At 43.7% G+C, this 23,251-nt stretch overlaps 1 long non-coding RNA gene across 1 annotated transcript in view; it reads right to left on the reverse strand.

Moving 5' to 3' along the window:
* The window catches only part of LOC112983079 (uncharacterized), an 80,095-nt gene that overhangs the window by 21,652 nt on the left and 35,192 nt on the right, over nt 1–23,251 (reverse strand). The window contains exons 5-6 of the long non-coding RNA XR_010389428.1: nt 7,865–7,972; nt 3,852–3,957 (exon numbers count right to left, since the gene is read on the reverse strand). This is a non-coding gene — a long non-coding RNA (uncharacterized LOC112983079). The remainder of the gene's footprint in view (nt 1–3,851; nt 3,958–7,864; nt 7,973–23,251) is intronic.

Below are 23,251 nucleotides of genomic sequence, written 5' to 3' on the forward strand. Positions count from 1 at the left end.
GAAGTATTTGCTCCTTGGGGGATCAAATTTCTTCTTCATTTGACCCCAGCTTTCTACTCACATTTAGATTACTTCTTGCCTGGCCCTGGGGAAGAAAAAAAGTGATTACGAGCCGGATCAGCAGCCGGGACAGCAAATTGGTATCGGAGATGAGATGCCCTCCGGTTGGGTGAGCAATGACTGCAACTTCAGAAATAAAAGCAGCCACACAGCATCGGAGGAAGATTCTCTGTCAAATGAGTGCCTCCAGGTGCCTCTCCCACCACCCGCACCCGGCTCTCCTGGTCCCACCTCATTGCTTCTCCAGAGCTTCTCCGCAGCCGAGGGATGTCTCTGCTCACTTGCAAACACCCAGGCAGCATTGCCTCCCTATGGCCTCCCCCCGGAGCAGCCGCATCCAATGCTACATCCCTGCTCATGGCTCAACAGAAGGCCGCTCTGCCGCAGGGAAGGGCCCTGCAACTGCTAAGCTCTCAGTCACACCTTCTGTTTTGCCCTTTTTCCAGGGTCCTGCCAGTCAGGCTGATTGAGAAGAAACCAGCGGGTGATGGAGAAGATCAACATGGGGGAAGGATGGCCCTTGTGGTTGGCGCAAAGGCTTCCAGGCTCATATGCCAGCTCCTGGCTCCCTTTCCGTCTTCCTGCAGGGGACGGTGACCTGGCCTCCTGTACACTCATGGGAAATGAGGCTGCATAAGCCTGGGAAAACTGTCCAGCCACATCCAGGCCCTGGCACATGATGAACTGAACCCGAACTTCCCAACAGCCATCTATCCAAGCTAGCTGTCAAAAAGATCCTGCCACGCAGAGGTGCCGCTGCTTCCCTGGGCAATGATTCCAGCACGGCACTGTGCTCCCTCCCGTCCTTCCCAGTGGGCACAGAAAACAAGTTATTCCTTGCATTTTTGCAGCTGCTTTGTGCCTCAGTTTTCCCACTCACAAATAGAGATGATTTTCCCCTCTCTACCTTTTTTGCCTCTTTCCAACATGGCTCTTCAGAAACAGGAACCATCTGCTGCTGTGTTTACCCAGGGCCACACACAATGGTGCCTCATGGGACCCAGCTTCTAATACTAAACAACACGTTGGATCAAATTCAGACTATAAGCATCAGAGTAAGGCCACGTCCATCGCCTCCTCTGCGGGCAGCACTGCTGCTCGAAGGGCCCTGCCACACTACTGTGACCTTCAGCACTTTGCTGTTGCGAACCTGCTGGAGCTGAGGCATGCGCCCCAGCACCTCCCTCCCCTCTGCCCTCTCCTACCGGGCTCCCCAGGGCAGCCCGGATTTAAATAACTACACAGCAGGGCAGCAGCCATCTCCCTTCAGATAACGCCCTGCATCTTGGCAGCTCTGCCTGTTGCACAGTTGCCCCTGATACTCAGGCCCTATTTTCTGCAGTTCACTCTCCATCCACTGCTCCTTGCCACAACCCCTCTGCTGCGAGGACACAGGCCTGCTCTGAAGAGCGAAGCCGCCTTTGCCAAAGCGGGCATGTGAAGCGGTTGTTTGCAGTATACCTCAATAGAGAGGAATTCATCATATTCAATTTCTTTGCACTTGCACATCAGGGACCTTGTTTCTCTTTTTCTCAAACACATCGTGGGTGGTTTTTCTGCAATAAGCCAGGGGGAAAAGGCCCTTATTTATTTACTTCCCTATGGAAAGATCTCAGCTGTTATTACTTAACAACGCAAGTTTGCAGCAGGGAAGTAATATTCTAAGGGGAGAATCTCTCTAACTGCTTGAGCCGGGGCATCTGTGCGTGGAATATACCCTCCCACAAATCTGCTGAATAAAGCAGAAGCAAGGAGAAACCATGATTGCTGTGGCCTTTTCATGTACTGTATAGAGATAAATATTTTTGCCTGTGGTTCTGACATTTGACTATACAGAAGAGATGAAGCCACCCACTGCGTACAAGGTCTGCTCAGCACTGCTCTTTTAAACCTGATTTTTCTTAAGCTCACTCTCACAGACCATGGTAACACCATCAGGGGCCTGAAGAACAGCATTTGAATTTGGACTTCCCTGATGTATGAGGGAATTTAAAATTTTAAAGCAATGATATTCACATTAAAACCCTACTGGGCCCAGAATGAAAGGGCTGAAATCTTTTTCACTGTGGTCTATAGAGTTCACAACATGCAGCTGGGAGCCCTGATGTTACTGAAGGGAAAGGTGACCATAGCCAGATGCTTTTCACCACTTAGTACAACGTGGTAACTATAAAATTGCAGGGTGGGATACATCCTTATAAATGCATGTAACCTAATCCCAAGCCTCGCAAGCCACATTCCTGTGCTTCTTTGAACTTGATTTTGTTTCTGTTTTACCCTGTCATGAGCATTTCCCATTCAGAAGAGGTCAAACAAAATCTTTTCAGGTCTGAAACTACAGATGATTAAATACTTGGGAACTCTGGGAACAGCAGGAGCTGGGCTGGCACATGAGCCCAGGCCCCAGGCAGGCCCCAGCCCTGCTGCCCCCAGCTCCACTGCATGATTTAGACCGGCTTAAGCACTCACAGCCAGCTGCTAAGAAACCCCAAATTTCTGCACCAAAGCTGTAACACGCTGTTCCTCTGCCCTGGCTGCCTCCCCAGGGACAACATCTCTTCTGCGTGGGTCCATTTCTGCTTCTGGAGATGGTTATTCATGGGTAGGCGGCTTTGTAGGAGGAGGCTTGCAGCAGCTCTGAGCACATCCATCTGCACACAACCAGGTGAGAAAGTGTCCCAGTAAAAATAAATGCCTACCATAGGTACCCAAGGAGCAGGGCAGCCACAGAACACTGATTTTAAAGACCAAAGCTTTGATTCAGACACATCTTGCATCACTGAATGTTTTTTTGTTGTGGGTCCAGACATTGTTTCAACTTTCCAAGAGTAGGACCTAATATTTCATATTGCCGTAATCTTCTCCCCTTTCAGTCCCCCCTCCCCCTTTCTTAGGTTTACAGAAGTAAATATTAAACATTAATTTAGTCTTAAGAAAAGGTGAAATGCAGTGAATTTATTCACCGTGGAGAAGCACATGCTGTGCGTTCTGGCTGTTGCTGAATTAGAGTTGTGAGACAGGCCACCGTTCTCTTTGGAAAGCTTCCAGCAGCTCCTGCCTTCCCATGAATGGGCCCTGGGAGACACATACCGAGCAAAAGCAGGAGCCCAGTAGGTTGCATCTCTTCTCTCTACTGCTGGTTGCATCATCACTAGCCAACAGTATAATTTCACCCCTCTACCAGCAGGTGAGATTGCATTCAATAAAGAATTTGAGAGCAGAACCCATGCAGATGTGCACAGAAGCTGCCCCAATGCACACATCATGCTGTGCATGCAAGGGAGTATTACATTCAAAAATAAACACATGTATCACAGACAGGATACTCAAGTCCTTATATATGAGGTGAACAGACAGCCTGTGTGTCATCAAAAGGACATGTGAAGAGGTGCATCTCCTCTCCTTCGCACAGGAAATTCAGACAGAAAAGGACAAGCCATGAAGGGTAATTCAGAGGTGCTTTTAGACATTTGTGGGCCAACCACTGAAGACAGGTATTTATACTAGTTTTCTTGCCATCAGCTTATAAAAATGTGGCTGCTAAGAGAGAAGCACTCAGCCCTCACTATTACCTTTCACTTCTTTCCCTATTGGGCAGCTAAGGCTACAGCAGAAAAAATTACCCTTAAAGAAGTTTATACCACTTTTACTTTGGCACAATAGGCACAACTCGTATCTCCACTTTTGTCTTGTTTATCAGCTTTACAAACTATAGAAATACAAAATCTACCAGCTCTTAGAAAATCCTAAGGCTTAGTTTATAGATCTCTTCAAGATAAATAATCACATACCTGTAATACTTGAAGAGTATGTTCCTCTCATTTTTTTTATCAGCTGTTAGTCTGACCATCTATGCGTTACAATCAGGTTGAAGGCTTATTTTAAACTCAGAAGTATCTAAAGAAAATGAAAAAATGGTATTTTTGAATAAGACTTTAAATTGAAATAGAGGAACTCAAACTTCAACAACATCAACATCAACATCATCTAAGAAAAGATTTCCCCAAGCTGGGGTGGGGGGTAGTGCATGTCTCACTATCTCTTTAAGAAAGCTTGGCTTAGATGGGAAGAGCCATCTCAGCTGTATAAAGCTCATTTTCACCCACTCATGCTTGTTTGATTGAGGGTATAAGGAGGGCTTTTTTTTAAAAAAAAAAACTTTAAAGTATAATTCTGTTAACTCTGATGTTGTACTAGCTTCCACTGAACTCCTCTCACATGAAAGCAAACTACAGCACAACTCACGCAGGGTTGCTACATGGTGTTACCTTCCCGTACTCATGTACTGCCTGCAAGAGACAGCTACAGCGCTGGCAGATGTCCTGTGATGGCTTGTGGTCTGCTGTGGCTTCTTTTTTCTCCAGCTGCCTGAGGGGAAGGAGCATATTTCTCTCCCCTCTCGGCTGTAAGCGAAGCAGAGGAAAGCATGACTCCCTAGGCTGGCACATTTCTCCCTGCGGCTTCCTGCCTGCACTGTCACCAGCACTGAGTTGCCTCCCAAAACCTCCGGTGGGGAAAGCCACTGCCAGCATGTGCAAGATGCACTGGAGGCATCAGAGATGCAGGCTGAGCCCCGCTGCAGTAGATGATTTCTGTGACCTGTGAGAGCCATCAGCTATTAATGAGATAAAGCAGGCAGGGAAGCCGTAACCAGAGATCTGATGTTTATATGGTTCAGAACAGCACTTGCAGCTATGTTGGCTGGGATAAAATTACCGGGTTCATCCGCTGTCATGCTTCAGAGCCTCATACTGACTGCAAGCTAGAGCCAGGGGATGCATCCCTCTGGGGAAGCCCCATCTTCCCCCCCCCAAAGGAAGCCCAAGGTGCTGGTTGCTGCCAGCTGCAGGAGGTGCCAGGAGGTGACCTAAGGACAGAAGTTGTTGAGCTGCAGTAAGCTGGGGAGCAAAGACTCCATTGCATTCTGCTGTATGGCTAGAGTTAAAGTCAGGGCAGGATCAACAGGCTGCAGGTCAGCCAGATGAGACTCAGTAGCTTGTGTGCTTGCTTTTTTCTTAGGAGTAATAATACTGGGAAAAGCAGCGCTGCAAGTGGAGGAGCTGTGATGCTGCTGGGTGTAAGGTGTGTCCAGCCCTCTCTCTGTCCAGGCAGGGGCTTACACCCAGCAAAGTTCAGCGGTGATGAAAGCTTTGCTCCTCAGTGGTGCCAGAACCTCTCTGATCTCTCCATACAGCCCTCTGTGCCAGGCTGGGCACCAGGTAAGCAGAGAGTGGCATCCCTCTGGCAGCTGTGACTTGGAAGTGGCCACGCACCCACAGGTAAGGCTGAGCAGGTCCCCAAGACTGATGTCCCCTTGCAGCCATTCCCTTGCCTGGCTCCCACAGGCCAGGTTCAAGCAGGACTCTGTGGTGCCCCTTTTGTGGTGGTCTGTAGGTAAAGAGATGTCTTTGGTCATTTTGGTGTCTCTCCCCAGCACTACCATTTCTCAGTCAAGCCATGTTCACCTCAGTGCAAAATATTTCATGGCCTTAGAACCCCAAGTGTCTTTAGATTCATTGGAAATATGCAGAAAGTCACCAGAAATCACAGCAACATGCAGGAAGGAACCAAACATAGCATTTGCGTGTGGCACCATCATTCTAGTTCAATTTACGCAAGCAGCTGTTTCATGAAGACCACCATATCATAGTGCTTTCTGATTAGCAGGCTGGATATTACATATGCATTCCTGCATTCACATTATTTCTCTGCTCTGATTCTAATTTTATGTATAAAGGTCAGAAAGGTGTCAAGTGATTGGTAGCACCTTAGATAAACAATTAAAACACCTTTCCAGACATTGGCCTGATGAAATGGCTTCTAAAGAACCAGGAAAGAAGGAATTCTGCATATCTTTACACTGCTTTGTTTTGCCTAAAGCTTTGTTATTTTCGGCTTTGTGAGAGAAAAGGGTGAACGCTGTCAGCCAGAGGAGCCCTCTCACTCAGCGTTCAGTTCAGCTCCCAGCGCCTTAAAGAGATTTGATGTGGCCGTCGGGAGAGTGTCAGTTCCTATTCTGGTTATATATGAAGCTCAGGGAGAGGGTGGGGGAGACGAGTGCCTGGGAACACAAGTACAACCTTGCAGGACTACAAGTTCAGGGTGCAGAGCTTTATGAAAGCGCAGAGCTCACGTCAGGGCTTGTTACGCTCTGCTGACTCCACTGGGGTCACTCCAGCTGCACTTTGGTGCGAATGAGATCAGCTCTTACCATGACATAGAGAAGATGGTATAAATTTGATGTATAACGTATTCATTATTTTTCATTCCAATAAAATAGATGTTTAAGGAGCACCAGTTTGAAGCTGTTATGCTGCCTGCAGGTGGAAATGAGCCTCTTGCAGAGGCACATGTCTATACAGCCTGCAAGAGCAAAAGCCAGGTGAGTCTGTCGATGATGAGGGCAGCAGTGGTTTAGCCGTATTGGAAGCTTGTTACTTGTTTTGTCTGCTTCAAGCAGAATTTCTTCCTATGCCTACCTTTGTAATTAAGATCGATCAATCGATTGCCTCATTCATTGCCTCCCTGTAACTCATAAAACTTGGATCGCAGATGAGCCTTCAACTTACACTCTTTTCTTTCTGCTAGTGTCAAAGAAACTGCTTGCTGAGTTTGGAAAGCAAACAAAACTGAACTATTAACATACAGTGATCAATAGCAGCTGAATGCAGATTCGCAATACGGAACCAGGAAATGCATACACACAAAAAAGCCTGTCCCAAAATGTGCAGTTTTTTTTAAAGTTATTTCTATTACAAAGGTTGTTCTACCCTCAAAAAAGCCTGTAAGCCACTAACGGCAATGCTGATATTGATAATACTTCAGTCTAACAGGCCCTTTACATTAATATACATGCTCCTGAAAACAATCTACTGAAGTAAAACACTACTGTTTGCCATTTAGGACATGTGGATTATTTATGCCTTTTTGAAAATCTGTTACTACAGTAAAAGCTCAATGCAAACAGAGCCAAAACAGTAGATTTCAGGGTTTGGGGCAGAGGCTGGGATTTCTTTTTCCTTTTTCTTCTTTAAGAGTAATGAGGTTATTTTTACTTTCCAAGCCAGAGAAATGGCAGGTGCTGAAAAGCATACAGCTGTTCAAGATACCAAAAGCACCTAAATGTTGTAGGAATCCCACTAAGAATGCATATATATGATCAGGCCAAATTACCTTTCTAAATTTGGTTAGTTAGCAACCCAGGCACAGGTTTAAAGAAAAGGAAAGAAGACTTACACCCCTCTCACTGAGGTAATTAAATATCCTTGTCTTCATCTACTTAAGATTCCTGGGAATCTTTCTGTTCTTTCTTTGGGAAAATGCCCTTTGATAATTTTGATTGAGAAAGGATTGAACAAAATGAGGTGGGATGTCAGAATCTGGCCTTTCATCCTGCAATTGGATCTACTGTCTTTTGTCCTGTGTGTAACACACTTGGCACCAAGAGAGGTCTGCTAAAGGGCAGACGTCTGTCTGCTCAAGCTAACTATAGAGCAGGAACTACAATTATCAACATTTGCATTCCCCAAATTCCTTTGCTGATCTCCACTGGGATAATATTATAGTTATTCTTTGTTTGGAAATACAGATATGTTACCAGACTAATTAGCTGAGGACTAGATTTAAACTGAAGCTACATAACATAGTTTGAGTATTTTAAACAGCCATCTTACGGAAAAGTGACCTTCATGTTCAAATAGATGGAAGGAAGGAAAAAGGTTAGTTGCAAAATAAACCAAAAAGCTTACAGAGGGTAACGTGTACTATTGTGAAACTATTTTAATAAATAAAAAACCAAACCCACAGACACTTATACCCTTGGTTCCACTGTACAGACGGAGACACAGAGGCTCACAGAGATCAACGCTGGAACAAAACTTCAGTTACCAACATCCTCAGGCCAGCTGTGGTTCTAAAAAATAATGAAAAAAGTATTTAAAAACCTTCTAAAAATAATATACTGTGTTTTTGATTGAAAAGTACAGATTGTATTAACTTTCTATAAGCCCAGATGCTGCTTCTATGCAATTGCTTTCCCCTGCAACTGGTGTGATTAGGAACTGAGCAAGGATGGGTTTTATGGGGGTAATTTCTAAATTAAATAGCTCCCTTAAGCAGCTGACTAATTTTGACTTCAGTGGTAGTTAAGATCATGCTTAACTCTAAGTACCTGCTTAAACATGTGTCTGTATTAGGGCTTAGTGAAGACTGTGTGATCCTGACTGTGCTGGAGAAAGTACAGCCTGCACAGGGAATACCCACCTGGTAACGCTGAAATTAGAGATGTGCAGCAAGATATTAAAAGAAAATCCTACTGCTAATAATTTACACTGGCTCAAAGGGGTGTTTTCTTGCCACCCAGGGCCTGCCACATTGACTTGCAATTTCTGGGAAAGACAGGCTGCTAGTGTAAAAGGTCCCTCAATTGCTCAGTAACAATTAATTGGTGACACTGGCAATTATGCCTGGATTGATCACTTTGCTTCTCAGGTTCATGCAGAGATAAGCAGTGATGATATCGCATCATACTTTCTAGTTATGACAGAAGACTTGATTTGTGGTCTTTACAGAAATTAACCGAAGTTCAAATCAACAGCCTCAGAAGCTAAATGAGCAGAGAGGTTCATAATATTTGCACAGAGGCGGTGGAAATATCCATTGCAGTGGTTCTGTTCAATACATTTTTCCAAGTTTGTTTTTTAACAACAATAATTAGTTAAAAAAAAATACCAAACCCCTGAGAAGAGGAGAAAGCTTTTTTTGGCAGGGAGATAAAAATATACATACTGACATTGAAGACTGCAATGATACAATGGGCTGGTTGAGATCAGTAGTTCTATCCAACGTTGCACATTATCATCTGTAGGCCAGAAGTGCTTTACATGAACAGTGACCAACCCTACTACTGTCAAATTCAGATCAGAGGGCACACATAGCTTCATTTAAAAAGCTGCATCACTGTTTTTCTGCTAAACTCTCCTTTTTGCTGTTGTCTATACTGTGAGCCTAAAGCAACAGCAAAGAAGTCCAGATGAGTCAGGGGCTGCTGCTGAGCGAGACTAAATTCAGACTGAAGACTCTTATGGACAGAGATCATCTTTTCTGTTGTGTGTTTGTGCAGCTCCAGCACACCTGAGTTGTTGTGAATGAATACATTTCCATGCTACTATGGTAATAACAGTAACATTAAAGATAAAAACCTGTTGATCCTGAGGACAGGGGAGCAAACCACTCAGGAGCCATCTTTCTGTAGAGTAGCGAGGGAACAACCCAAGAAGTCAAAGGCCCAACTTTTTATTCCCCACTCTACTCTCCATCACACAGGCCTCGTGCCTCAGTTTCTCCTCTTTTCAAGTTATCACTTGTGCCACAGAGCCAATACAGGAATTCATACCCTAAATTCATACTCACCTTGCTTTAGGTATGCAACTGCAGTAGTGGACAGTTACTGAAATGAAGAAAATCTGAACAAAAGTATCTTTGCAACCCTTCTTGCTCCGTCTAGTTATATCAATGCCCCAGGAACGATATGCTCCTCTCCTGCTGCTGCTATTACTCACGTGGGGACACAACCATTTAAATGAGTTGTACTCAACAGGAACTTCTGCGTCTGTTTGGCTGGCAACCATCAGCTTTATTCTCTTCTTGATTCATTACAGAAGCTGTTACCTGCTTCCCCGATAAAAGCTTATTTCGGCAAGCAATGCAGCCCGCGTCAAATCAAAACATAATTCAGGCCAAATCTGAGTAATACAACAGCACTTAAACAGAATGGTCTAAGAAAAAAATGCAAATGGTATGATTTTCATGCTCAAGGACTAACATGGCAGTGTATAGTTTATGGGTACCTGCTGTAGCAATCATGGGAAATATTATAGGATTTACATTGAAAAAATGAATAAACCAGAAACACTGGACTGTTCTGTACAAGCCATTGCTCTGTTTTTAATGTGCTTGCTGCTTCCAGCTTTATCAGGTGTCCTAGACAGTAAGAAACTGTAAAAAAGATCAGAAGCCCTTCCTAAAAATACTGTGGTGCCTCTTTCTGTCTAGATTACTGGTTTTTACACAGAAAGTTTCTAGATTCTGGTCTCTATTGTTACATAAATTTTGATTTATAAAACATTGAGATGTTTGATCACTGATTCAAAACATCATTTTCTTTGAAATTTGTCATATCTCAAAACCTCATTAGCTTTTGAGAAAAAAAATCACAGTTAGGCAGATGATTAAAAACCAAACGAATCACCAAATGCTATATGCATGTAACAGTTTGTTACTGAACCTCACTCTGTAAGGAGAGAGGGGATGATTTTCTCTAAAACACTCAGGACCTAGTTTTCCTCTGTCCTGCCCATCACTGGTTTCATTGATCTTACTGTCTGAGTGTCTATAAAAAAAACACTGTCTCTCCCAACCTTCCCATATAATTTCAAGTTATTCTAGAAACTGTGATTAGAAATAGCAGTACAGAAAGTTGTTAAACTCTGCATTATATTCAGTCTAATTCACCACTCACGTAGGACTGCTGCCTAACTTCAAAGGGATTGGGGTGGCCAGTGAACTTGGCTTCATTCATCCTTCATAATCAACAGAAAATTAGGGGTATAAACAAAGTGTACAATGAACCTTGCAAAGCAAATGAGAGGAGAAGGCCTGAATAATTTCCATATGTATAATCTGGTCACTCCAAAGTCTGGGCAGTACATTTCATATAACACATGCCTTCCAGCTGTAATATATGTCTGCAGTGTAACTTACCCATCTAAAATATAGACAGGAAATAAGATTTTTCCAGTGTGTTTTTGAGCGTAACAAGATAAAGCATCTGAGTTTAACCCTATCTACACTAACACTATTGCAGAAAAAAAATGAAAGAACTGTCCATACGCTTAAGGCGTCTTGCTGGATCAGGATCCAAACCAGACCTAGCTGACAGATGTTTTTACCCTTTGGCTGGAGAGTAAAATCCCTGGTCTAGGGCCAGCTTCTGATCATGGCATGTTTATTATCTTCAGAGTGTCTTCTCTTTGTTACCAGGGAAGGCAGCCCTTGTGGGAAGACACGGACATGGAAGGACAGAGAGTATTTCAAGATCAGCCCGCGCACAGCTGAGAACAAACACCATGTCTGGAGCAAGCTCAGGGCATGGAGGAACTGATGGCTGGGCTGCGGAACAGCGCTGCGACATACCACACGCAGCTGTTTCAGGGCTAACCGTTTCTATTCTAGTTACAAGTAGCACAAACTTGAGCCCAGAGGCCAGAAACACAAGAATCACCATGGCCAGGTCTGTGACTACAAAAAGCTGCTGCAATGTTCTCACCACAGAGAGAGGCAGCTCTGACTGCATGAGCACCTGAATAGTCACCAGGAGCCAGAAACTACAGCCCAGTTTTAAATACACAAGGAAAAGGCTCTGTAAAGAAGGGCATTAAAAGAATGTTACAGGCTTTATGTCTACTAGCAGGATGTACCACATTCCAGGAAGCTGTGAAAAAACCATGATTTCCCTCATTTTCAGACCACAACACCAAAGCACAGATATTACGTAACAGAACAGAGGATTATAAGCCTGCCTCCTAGACATACCTCAGCCCTAGTCAGCCTCACACCTCAGATGAAAATCATCACCATTTATTACTTTTAGTCTTTTAATAATAAAGAAAAAAAACCTCTCATAAAACATATCCACAATGCTTAAAGCAACTGCCTGACAACTGGCTCTGGTAGCTACACAGAGAGCTAATCCTGGGGTTTTAGAGGGCTCTGAATTGAAAGATCAGAGTCACAGTGAGAATGTCCAGTTTATTTAATTTCAAATATTTTATTGAGCCACGGAGTTTTAACAGGTGAAACTCTCCTCCTCAACACCGGGAGAGTTTCTGTGAGAGCAGAACACAGTGAAAACTAAAGGGTCAAACCTGAAAATGCTCTCTGGCACAGCACTTGCAACGACAGTGAGCTCATGAACCCAGTGGGGCTATTCATGGCAAGCAGTGTGTTTATGGAGTTCGTAGGTGAGATTTGCAGGTATGGACTCTAATGATATGTGCGGCCCTTTAATTTCAAAGCTCTTTTGATGCCCTGAAACCACTTCAGTAAGCAGGGAAGCCGGCCTAGAACCGGAAGCTTTTGGGAGATGAAGCAAGGGAGATGAAAGCGATGATTATCACTGCAGCTACTCAGGGCTGTGCTTTGCCCCGGGGAGAGTCTCCTCCAGCAGCTCTGCTGTGGGAGGCAGTATGCGGGACTGCTCCCTCACTTGCAATATTTTGCTCACATGTTGAGGTTTCCTCCCCCACTTAGCCTTGAGAAACCAGGAAAGGATTTCCTTTTGGCCCATCCAGGAGGCCCTGTGTCATGAACAGGCACTTCGCTGTGAGAGGTCGTGGGCAGGCGGTTCTCAGGAAATGCACATTTTTGGTCCTGGCAGCACCTACTGCCTGCGGCTGCATGTGCAGGAACTGACAGCGACATGAAGCGACTGGCTGCAGGCTATGGCAGGAACTCGTGTCAGGGCTGGGATTTCCAGGCTTTCTGGCTTGATCTCAGATGGCTTCCCTCACTTTACGCAGTCCCCACTCAGGATGCATGTTCCTCCTTTTACAAAACAGGCTGAGAAATCCTAGGACTCTACTGAGTTATACAGTAATTCAGGCAGCATCTTTCAGGATATACTAAATTAAACTGTTAACTATACCCCTGAAATCCTTCTTGAAAAGACCATTTCTACCTCATATCATTTATTAATCTCAGCTGCATTGAATTATTAAACTGAAATCCTCAATAACACCCATCACTAAAAATACCAGTGTGGCTTTTAGACGCCTATTTCTACTTTTTACTGTAATGCATTCTTCATTTTAATTACTGGCACCACATTTTCAAAGGCCAGTGTCTTATCTCTGCAGGATATTTGTCAACCTAAAAAAGGGCTGACGAGTGAATAAGTCATTAGGTGTGACAAGCAGTGAATTCCTGAAAGAGAAAGATGGTGAAGAATCACATTATCTAGGTGAACCAAAGACACAGGAAAGTAAAGTAACAGAAGGAAACATCAGCTGCTGCTCCTGCTGCAGGTGTGTGGCTCAAGACACTTTCCTTGTGTTCATCACCAGATAAAGACTGAGTAGAGAAGATCTTTCTGTAAAGTGGAAAGAAATCTTTTGTAGGTAAGGGTCAACTAGGGAAACAGGAAGAGATGTGTTCCAACAGGGTAACAAAGGTTCCCCAGCTAAAATTTTGAGCTGAAGAAACCAAGATCATTTCTAATCAAAACTACAAAAGATGCACCAACAACCCCAGCCCAAAGTGCACATTCTGGGCTGCTCTCTGGCTGATGGCACCAAACAATAAGCTACTTTTAGGGAGAATGGTCAAAGCTACAATGAGAGAAAGTGATTACCTTTTTTGATTCAAATAGCAGATGTTTTGTCATGAAAATCCCACCCTCAAGTTCTGCTGATGATCCAGATGCTGGAGGGCCACCATGCAAACTCCTCTGCACTGGTACACCTCACCCTGGAGGAATTAACTCAGGAATGATAAAATAGTTTCATCTAGTTTCTGAGCACCTCAGTGACCTGCCAGCTGGTCCAGCAGTCAGAAAGGCCTCCATACAAAAGCAAAGGTTTGGTTGTGACACGGTTTGGCTAACTATGTTAGTTTTTCTCTAATTAGAAGAGGCAAGTTAAACAAAGACTCACTGGCATACTCTAATGGAGGGTCTAGCAAAACACTGGTGTATGAAAATTACAACCTTTACCTTGGTTGTTAGCTCATGCTGAAGCTTCTAATGCCACATCTCCATTTTTGCTACTGAGGCCAGCTACCTGTGTCATAACAAGTCCTCTGCTTTGCTGTGTGGACACATTCTCCATGCTAACTGTGACATCTTGGAAGTTTATGACACAGGCACTGCCTCAAAGGAGAACTGGCTTTCTCTAACATTACTCTTGTCAGCCAATGATCAAAAATAATTGTCTCCAGGATTCATGTTGGAATGCAAGGGAGGAGTCAGTAAAACGCATGGCACTACATCCTATAGTCAAATTCAGTAAATGTGACTCCTTCCTCAGCGAGCACCAACGCATCCAGTCCTCATCTCTTTAAATTCACCTCCATCTAGTAGAACAAGAGTCATTCTTTTTCTGCCTAGTTTCTTTCTTATTTGTGTGCTTTCAATTCCACTACTTGTAAAAATACAGGCACCAACAATGACTTCTGCAAACAGAGATAAAGTAGAAAATGCAGGGAAGACTCTAGGGACCACAGTGGATCTTTTTCTTACAAGATAAATAATGTATTACATTATACCTCTCATTCCCCTTCTAACCTTTTTAATAAGAAGAGATAAACACAAGCCCAGATGCACACAGCCAACATCTGACACGGTCAAAAACTTTAACCTGCAGCATATGTGGTTGTACTAAAGGCACTATGAAAAGTAGATTTCTGGGACCCCACCTTCAAGAGGATGCTCTGGAGATGATTTATGTAAGTTAGGTTTTGAAGTTAATCTAGTGCCAGCTAGAAATGCAGGAGTAACCACTCCAGAGGCTGAGCTTCTATTACAGTCTACAGTGCAGGATAGGAAATGCAACTTTCCGCTGTGCCACTCTCTGTCAACAAGCTTCAGTTCTGATCTTGGAGCTAACTCCTGGAGGCATGAGAAGGGATTTTAAGCTGTTGCCTGTCTGGAGTTACTGGATCTTCTCAGCTATCTGTACGCTTCAAAGGTTGGGCTAGGAAGCCTCATTAACTTACCTTACCTGTTGCCTTGTTTATTTAGGATCAGGCAGAGACACTGAATTTTGATAAACAGACATGATCACATTTCCCTGAAGTGTTTCCCAAAGTAATTCTAGCCTATCAGTCAGTGGGGAAAAAAGGTAAATTCCTGCGACTTTTTACTTCCAACTTTCCTCTTTTGAGGAGAAAAACGAGAAGAAAAGTTGAGATTTTGTCCCACGCATATGAAGGGTTCACCATGTCCACCAACACAATGTGCACCGCACTAGAAAACTGCCCCCCAGCTAACTGCCTTCAAGCTCTTCCATGAGGTTTACCATCTAGTTCACAGTGTGGAATCAGCTATCAGAGCTGCTCTGAACAGGCTCAGAAACACCTTCTTTTGCTGGGGTGGATGTGCCTTTATACACCTGGTGCCCTGGTTCTGCTTAGCAAAGCCATATGTTCTACAGGGCTCTCTTGCCAGTTTCCGCCTTTCTGTATAGTTCTGATGAAAGCTTGAGTTTGCTTCCGATTTTAAAAGCGGACAAAGAAAATCAAAACACAGCAAGCATATAAACAGGAAAAATATCTGCAAAGACACAAACCAGGGCTGAATTTTCCAGGGCCATTAATTGATGATCTGATACAGGCAGTTCCTTCTGAAATTCTTAGAACATTACTGAAGAAGGTAAATTTAATTTTCATTAAAAAATGACTCTTAATGCTTACACATATGCTAAATATCCCCCCATTTTTAATAGCCACTGTTGTGGCTACAATGGGAGCAGAGGGACTACATCATCTTTCAAACCTTGCTTCTAGGGCAACAAAACTAACTGCGTCCTTAATCTAATCTGATTGGTCAACTCTTTTCTCTTTTTACTTTATACCCCATCACCTTCTAAAGCTCCATCTTTCATACTATTCAGATGGTATTAGAGCCCCACTGCAGTCCTTAGAAGTGGCTCTCTGCTATTCAGTGTGGTTGGCTTTTGAATGAAACATGAGGTTCTTTAGCACCTCAGGAGGCTGAGCATGCTTTAGCAGCCCAGACCCAGCCTGAGCACAAGGACTGCCCTTTAATTCCACTTAAATAAATTCAGTGTTGTTGGTTTTGCCCCTGCTCAGAAAGGAGCTTAGTGGGAAAGTCAAAACAGATCTCAGCCAAAAAGAAAAAAATAATAAAGCAAGCCCATAAATTAAGTCAAGCAAGTGTATCCTAGGAACAAGAAAGAGCTCAAGCAGACGAGGCAAACCATGCCATGCATAGAAAGCAAATCCCCACTGCTGGTCCCCCCCTCATGCTATTCCAAAGAAGCAAATCTCTACGTGAAGTGTTTGTGAGCAAGCTGGAAACAGAGGGGCCCTGGAAAAATAATTAAGAAATAAATTCTACTATTTGGTGGCATTTGTTCCAAAGGAGACAGAATGTCTTTTGTGAAACTCTCCCACCAGAAGCCTTGCAGAGCTTGAACTGCATCCACAACCTCCACTGGTACTAAACATAAAGTGAGATCTTATTGTTCTCCTTTCCAGTTACTACTGAAAGTGGGGGTGAAAATCTAAATAGATTTAAAAATATACAACTAATCACCCTAGTCTGAGCTGCATTTTTCCCAGGATATGAATCAACTTTACTATGATTTTAAAAAATCTATTAACATTATCACAGCAAGAACAGTACCACAGAACACAGAAGGGGTAAAGTGCTTAAACGCAGTGAACAGATTATCCCTAGACTCCAACAGTAAACCACTGCTCATTTGTCATATCAGGTCTACACTATTTGTTGTTGGCTAGCATATATTAGGTAAGGGTAGGATTTTTTGAAGGAAATAAGCCCCTTGCAAAAAGCTCTTCCAACTCAGGAGGATCTGGAAACCTAACTAACGTAATGCCTTACAAAATCCCCAGCTAAGAACCTTCATGTTTTCTTTCTTTCCTCTGAAACTCTGAGAAGACAACACAGGCCAACCACCACCTTGCTTTATGCATTGTGGGAGATGGTATGTGGTGATGGACACAGGGTAAAAACCAAACCCAGGTTGATGTACAGATCTTCCCAGCACAGGAGGGGCTAGGCTTCCAGACATCACTTAAGCAAAGGTCTTGGGGGGAAAAGGTCAAATCTCTGGAAGACCATGGTCCTTTTTTCCCTTTTGTCAACAAGGAAGGAAAAAGTAGGTAAGAGAAGTGAAAGACACCTGTAAAGTATCCATTGCAGCCAAACTCACTGTCTCAGCAAGGTACATTAGCTGAGAATGCATCGTCATCATCATCTTGCCATTCCTCCTGGGAAGGAGAAATGGGAGGAATGGATGAGCTCTGTAAGCAAAACAAAGCAGAGAACAGGAAAGAGCTGAGAGACCAATTAAACAGTGCACATATGTAGGCTCCCTGCATGGCAGCTGACCTACAAAGAATATTCAGGGTGAGCAAAGGGCTGCAAATTGAACTGATAAAGTAACCAGATGCAGAAGCAGCACAACATCAAACTGTATTGAGGGGGCTGGATTCCCCTCATATTGACTCCACTATAAGGAGATGATTAATGCTATAGAAATCAAAGCAGATACATTGGCATAAAGATTCATGAGATCTGATTCATCCTTACTGTCTTGAATGTACTTGGTAATATGAGTTGGCAACACTTTAAATGTTTAAACTGAATGAAGCTGGAAGAGAACTGCTTCTGGAAAAGACAGAAATCCTATTCACCTGCCACCCCATGGGAAGGCAGAGCTGAAATAGGCCATTGCCACCCTGCAAGCACAGGAGGATTTGCCTGTTTTGCTCCTTCTCCTCCTGCAAACCTCTCTGCTTTCAGCTGTTGGGAAGAAGGCAGCTGGTGAAGAACTCTTCAAGCTGCCCCACCAGCTGGGACTGAGCAGAAGAGGCAGATGTGGGAGTGAATTCTTAGTACTGTATTTGGGGAAATTGGATTACATGTGAGCAACAAAGTGTGTCCCCTGATGGACAGACACATCATGGTGAGCAAAAAAAACTCTTTTAAGTATAATAATCTTCCATTATCATTTGAGATGTAATATGAGTTCTGATGAATGATTTCTCAACCTATTACACTGACAGTACCATACTTTCCAATCCTCCCTTTCTCTTTAAGAAATGGTTCCACCCCCGACTTCCTCCTCTCGGGACAGGGATATTGGAAGGATGTGCCTTCTAAAACCATTTACTTCCATGGAAATCTTTAATAAAAATGCAATGACTGAAAATTGTGAAGATAGAGTGGTCTGAGGAACAGGAAATTTAAAGAGACAAATATATAAAGATACGAGAGATGCAGCCAAGACAGCAATTTCTTGCCAGGCAAAGAGGGAAAACAATGCTGACTGACGACATTTTCCCCAGTAGCTGCAAGTCATTCAGCAACCTTGAATCAAGCTCACACCTCTACTGTCTCTCCACAGCTTCATGAGAGGGGAATGAAATTCTTTATCAGCAGTACCAAAAAAACCCTTCAAACAGCTTAAATATTAGAAGGCCCCAATTAAAGTCAGTGAGCTGGCAGCTGCCCTGCAATGATTAATGGGTTCACATATCTCCCTATGCCCTGGCTCAGCCATGCTGAGCTAATGTTTGAGCATTTCATAACCTGAGCAGCCCCTGTGCTTTCAAAGACCCAGCCTTGGCTGTACAGTGATTTCTCTGAGAGGCAGGCACATTGAGAGCTTGGTTTTGTCTCCTCTCTTTCTTTCTTGAAAACGTCCTTAACAATGGGGCATCGAATAGTTACTACTGGATCACTATTGTAAGTGACATATTGTAAACTGAAATAAAGAACAACTGGACCTTGCTAGCAACGAGCTCAGACAGAGAAACTGGCTTTCATAAACAAGCAGAACTAGCAACAGAATCTGGTGACAGGCTTAGAGGAAAGAATATTGCATTATTGCTAGGAAAAAGTCAGCAATAAGAAAGGAGAAATGCAGGCACCTGCAGACACACAGTAAGCCTACAGAAGCAATCCAAAGCATGTTTTGCAGCTAGGTCCACTTGCCTTTGTGAATGGATATACCAATCTACTCATACAGCAATGTGATGGATTTTGCGCTCAGTAATAAATACACTTGGACGTTACACACATTTACGCTCTTAGGACACTCACAGAAAATAAAATGGAAACAATCAGGAGGAAGTAAGGCAGCAGTGAGGACAGATTCCCAGTTAACAAAGGAGGAGAGCACTGGCCCATGTCTTGCCTTTTGTGACTCTAGCTGCAATTTGTACCCTCGGAATCAATTTCTAATCTGCAATGATAAATTCATTTGCTTCTTCTGATGTCTGACTTCAGAGCCACTGAAACATGCTGCTGACAGACCTCTGGAGGCTGAAGCCTAATTAAGCCTCGTAACAGGCCCAACCTCCCACCCTGCACAAAACCCGACCTGCAAAAAGTCCTACCAGCAAGAGCTGAGTTGAGTATTCAGGGCCCTTCAGCCCTTAGTCTTTGCTGGGACAGCCAGTGAGAGCTAATGAGCGTCACCAGGAGTGCTGGTATGATAACTATGCACCCAATTATCCACTAGGGATTTTGACAGTAAAAATCACAAGTTCAGCAAAACAGACCTGTCCTGTTTTTAGCCCCTTCCAATCTAGCAAATTAAGGGTAAAAAGAGCTAGTTCCCTGTGCAACAACGAAATCCTTTATAAGGGGTTTCTCTTAGCATCCTAGTCTTGCTCAGAAAACATGTTCAGACCTCTACAGACAACATCAGGCGAGATACAGGGTGTTTGCTTATCCTGCCTTCCACATTTCCCCTACCAGCCCTGCCTGTTGTCCCCAGGGCAGCCCTAGTGTGGGTGCACTTCACCATGTACAGAATTAACCTGGCTGATGTGAGGTGCTATAAGGCTGTATTCCTCCCTGCAGAAGACCTAATGTTTCACTGACACATCTCGACTTCTTTCAAAGCCACTGCTAACAATTCATTCATTGACTACAGCTGAAAAAACACATCTAGCTGTTACAGACGTGGAAGGTAGATAGCACTGCCTTTGTTCTTCTGCTGGGCCTTTCACCAGACGATTTCAGAGCATTTTTACAAAGCTTCACTCCAGCACTATGAAAAGGGCAAGAACCCTCATTTCCATTTTGCAGAAAAAGGGACCAAAGCAGCAGATCAACTGATCTGCCTAAAGCCACAAAACAAGTCAGTGGCCCAGCTCAGACTCTGGGCAGCCCTGCTGACCAGTTCACCCTTCCTCAGTAAGCCACAGAGCTCATAAGAGTTTAAAACCCGAGAGACTTCTCAGTCCACTGTGAGTGAGCATATGGGGCTAAACCACACTACATTTTGGATAAGTGACTGTCACATAGCACACAGGAAATCTTGATTGCATGCATGTGTATATACACAAATTGGTATCTCCATGGAGCATATTTCAGCTGCAGGGAAGTGCCTATTGTATTCCATACCATTGTGCAGCTATTAAATGCGTGCACAGAAAGGGTGCTGATTGCTTTTCCATTCACTAGATACAGTCTCTACTGCGGTAGAAGGTGCATTCAATACAAAGCAAATCCATGTTTAGAAAACAGAGTTGCTTCCAGAAGCCTACTGCATTTTAATTACCATCTGCATATATGTGGGATCTTCTGTTTTGTAACAATGCTACTGTTTCAGTTGCCTTTTCTGCTCTTTTAATATGGAGATTTTTATTGTTGGCCATATCTTTTTTAATGGCTGTGGTGCTGTGAACAGGGCATTCAGGTGCTTCACACATACAAATATTGAAGGCGTAACTGCAGTAATAACGAGTGCCAACAAAGTATGCAAAAATACAAAAGGGGGTCAGAGGCAGTCATAAGGGAAAGCTTGAGGCCTGTCCTGAACAGTTGTGTTGAATGGCAGCGAAGCAGCTCGCTAATGCAGTGGCGACTCTCAGGAAGTCGTCTCTAGTCCGTGACACACGCTGAAATCTCCCCAGCGTATTTATCTTCCACACTGTCTATTTTGCAGCCTATCCATCATTGGAAGATGCCTGAGAGGCTATGGGGGCGGGGAGGAGGAAAACAAACAATCAAACCCCTCAAACTACATTGCATGCATTGCATGAACAGTGTGAGGGCAGCAAGTACAATGATACAGCTGCAGGAAACTTCTGGGACAGAGCAAGAGGAGAGGAGGGAGAAGGAAACACTGTAATGCTGATGAGTAGAACGCAGCTTGGGAGAAAGGAGGGGAGAAAGACAAACCTGGTCATTAACAAGCGAAACCGTTGTCGTTGGAGCTTGAGTCTGGAGAGATCGTCTCAGAGTGCATCACCTCAAGGGCAACTGGACTGGAAATTCTCCCCATTTTGTTTAGTCACAGGCCTGATTTCAAGCAGTTTTTGTGCAGTCTTAACTGATGAGCCACCCCCAAAACAAAAGCAAAGAACACATTATACAGTCACAGAGCTAGCCCTGTGCTTCTGAAGTTCACACAGTAGCTTCATATTTGAGATTATGCCCAATAAATCCAACTGCTCTGTGCTAAATCTCATGCAGGACTAAGCTCTTCCCTTTGGTCAGACACACTGCCCTTTCTCAGAGAGATGGACGCACAGCTTGAAGGAAGACATCTGAGTGAACTCCAACTTTTGCTTTCCATCTGACAGTCCCTGGGGAACAGATCCCCTCTCCAATCACTCACTCACTCAGGCAGAGGAAAACCTCTGATTGGAGACATTAGGGTTAATATAAATCTCCTGACTGTGCTGGTTCAACTTTATACTTCTGCAGCATTGCTAAATACATTTAATTTCCTAACTTTGGCTTGAAACATCACAATGTTTGGCTCAGCGTGACTCCAGCCCAAAAAACAGTAAAAAGATGAGGTGAAATATTCATAGATGAGAGGGCCACCTTATCTTGCAGAGAAAATTGACAGCCAAACAGCACCGACAGCCCTACAGGAAAGAAGTACGTCTGAGGTTCATTAGTTCCCTATTGCGGTTTGTATTAAATAATCAGGGACATTTTCAGTATGATCCTGTTGGAGGCAGCAAAAACACAGACGTCTGAAAGCAGACACACAACAATTCAAGTGGCACATTCACACTCCAGGGCTCTCAAAACCATTCTACACATCATACGCAAGTGGGAAAGTGGTTGGAATGATAACACATGCACCAGTCATCAGGATGTCACTGGGAAAGGTACCTTAAGGGATGAGCCAAAAAAAAAAAAAAAATCAGTCTTCAGCTCACAGAATTGTTATTATTATCTGCTTCCTCATTTGCCAGAGGTTTCACACTTGCTTGGAAAAATTCAAATTCTGTCACCTTCCCTGATCACATCAGGCATGATTTAACAAGGAAGCCAGCCACATCTCTTCTGTATTCCTTAATTTAGTGTTCAATAAGTATCAGGGAAAAAACACAAATAGCTGAGCTTTTTCTCACTAGGCAGATGAAATGCAATCTTGGTTTCATGTATTATTTATACATCTTTGTGTAAATATGTATAATTCACACATGAGCGCATTCCCTGGAAACAAACGGACACTTAACGTAAAAGTACACAAATGCAGTTTTTTCACCCAAGAGCCTGTTGCCAGTATTCTTAAACAGGACTGCTGGTTCAACAGTTGTGCTGAAGGACCCTTATGGAAATCAGGGCTCTGTTGTAATAAAGCACTGTATAAAATAGCCCCTCACTCAAAGACTTGGCCTAGTGAACAGCCTGTAGCAGAAGCCTGAAAGGAGAAGAAACAAAAGAGAGGGGTCCAACTCACAGCATTTATGGCTGGAGGCAGAGGCACCTTTTGGCTAAAGTGGTTTCTAATTCCAGCTGTCAGTCTCGCACTCACAGAGGTGTCACTGCCTGCAGAGCAGCAATGGCTGAGGAGGACGTATATATGTTCCTTGGCTGCTGCAGTTTATTTTCGGCATGTGCAGTTTACTTTGCGTCTATGCTAAACCAGGGGGCTGTGGACTAGAAACATGCCCCATTCAGCAGATGCTCTAGTACTAAGCTCTGGCAGGAGGAGGGCTAAAGCAGCACCGTTTCAGCCACAGTAGCTAAAACAGACTGCAACTGTTAACGGGGGTCCAGAGAGAAGTAAGCTTAAGGTCAGGGCAAGAACAGACTTCTAGCCTAAAGCCCCAACCCCTGACTGTCCCTCATAAATTTTTTTTTAATTGTTGGATATTTAGCAGCACAAATGACCAGACTTCCAGAGCTCCTCCCAGTAGAGGGGCAATCTCAAGTGGTGGGCAGTCCTATGACAGGTTTTGTTAACATTCATTTGCCTTCAGAGGTAAGAGCCTGCCCAGCTCTGGCAGCAGAGATGGTGAATGACTATCAAACCCACCTCCATTAGTCCAAATTGACTACTTATTTCATTGTATTTTTCCCGCTTTTAATCCAGAGAGGAACTACAAAAATATAGTTCAATATAAAAACAACCATATACAAAATACTGCGGCAAAAGAATAAGATAAAATA

This window comes from Dromaius novaehollandiae, chromosome 5 (genome assembly GCF_036370855.1).
Source record: "Dromaius novaehollandiae isolate bDroNov1 chromosome 5, bDroNov1.hap1, whole genome shotgun sequence".
Classification (NCBI taxonomy): Eukaryota; Metazoa; Chordata; class Aves; order Casuariiformes; family Dromaiidae; genus Dromaius; species Dromaius novaehollandiae.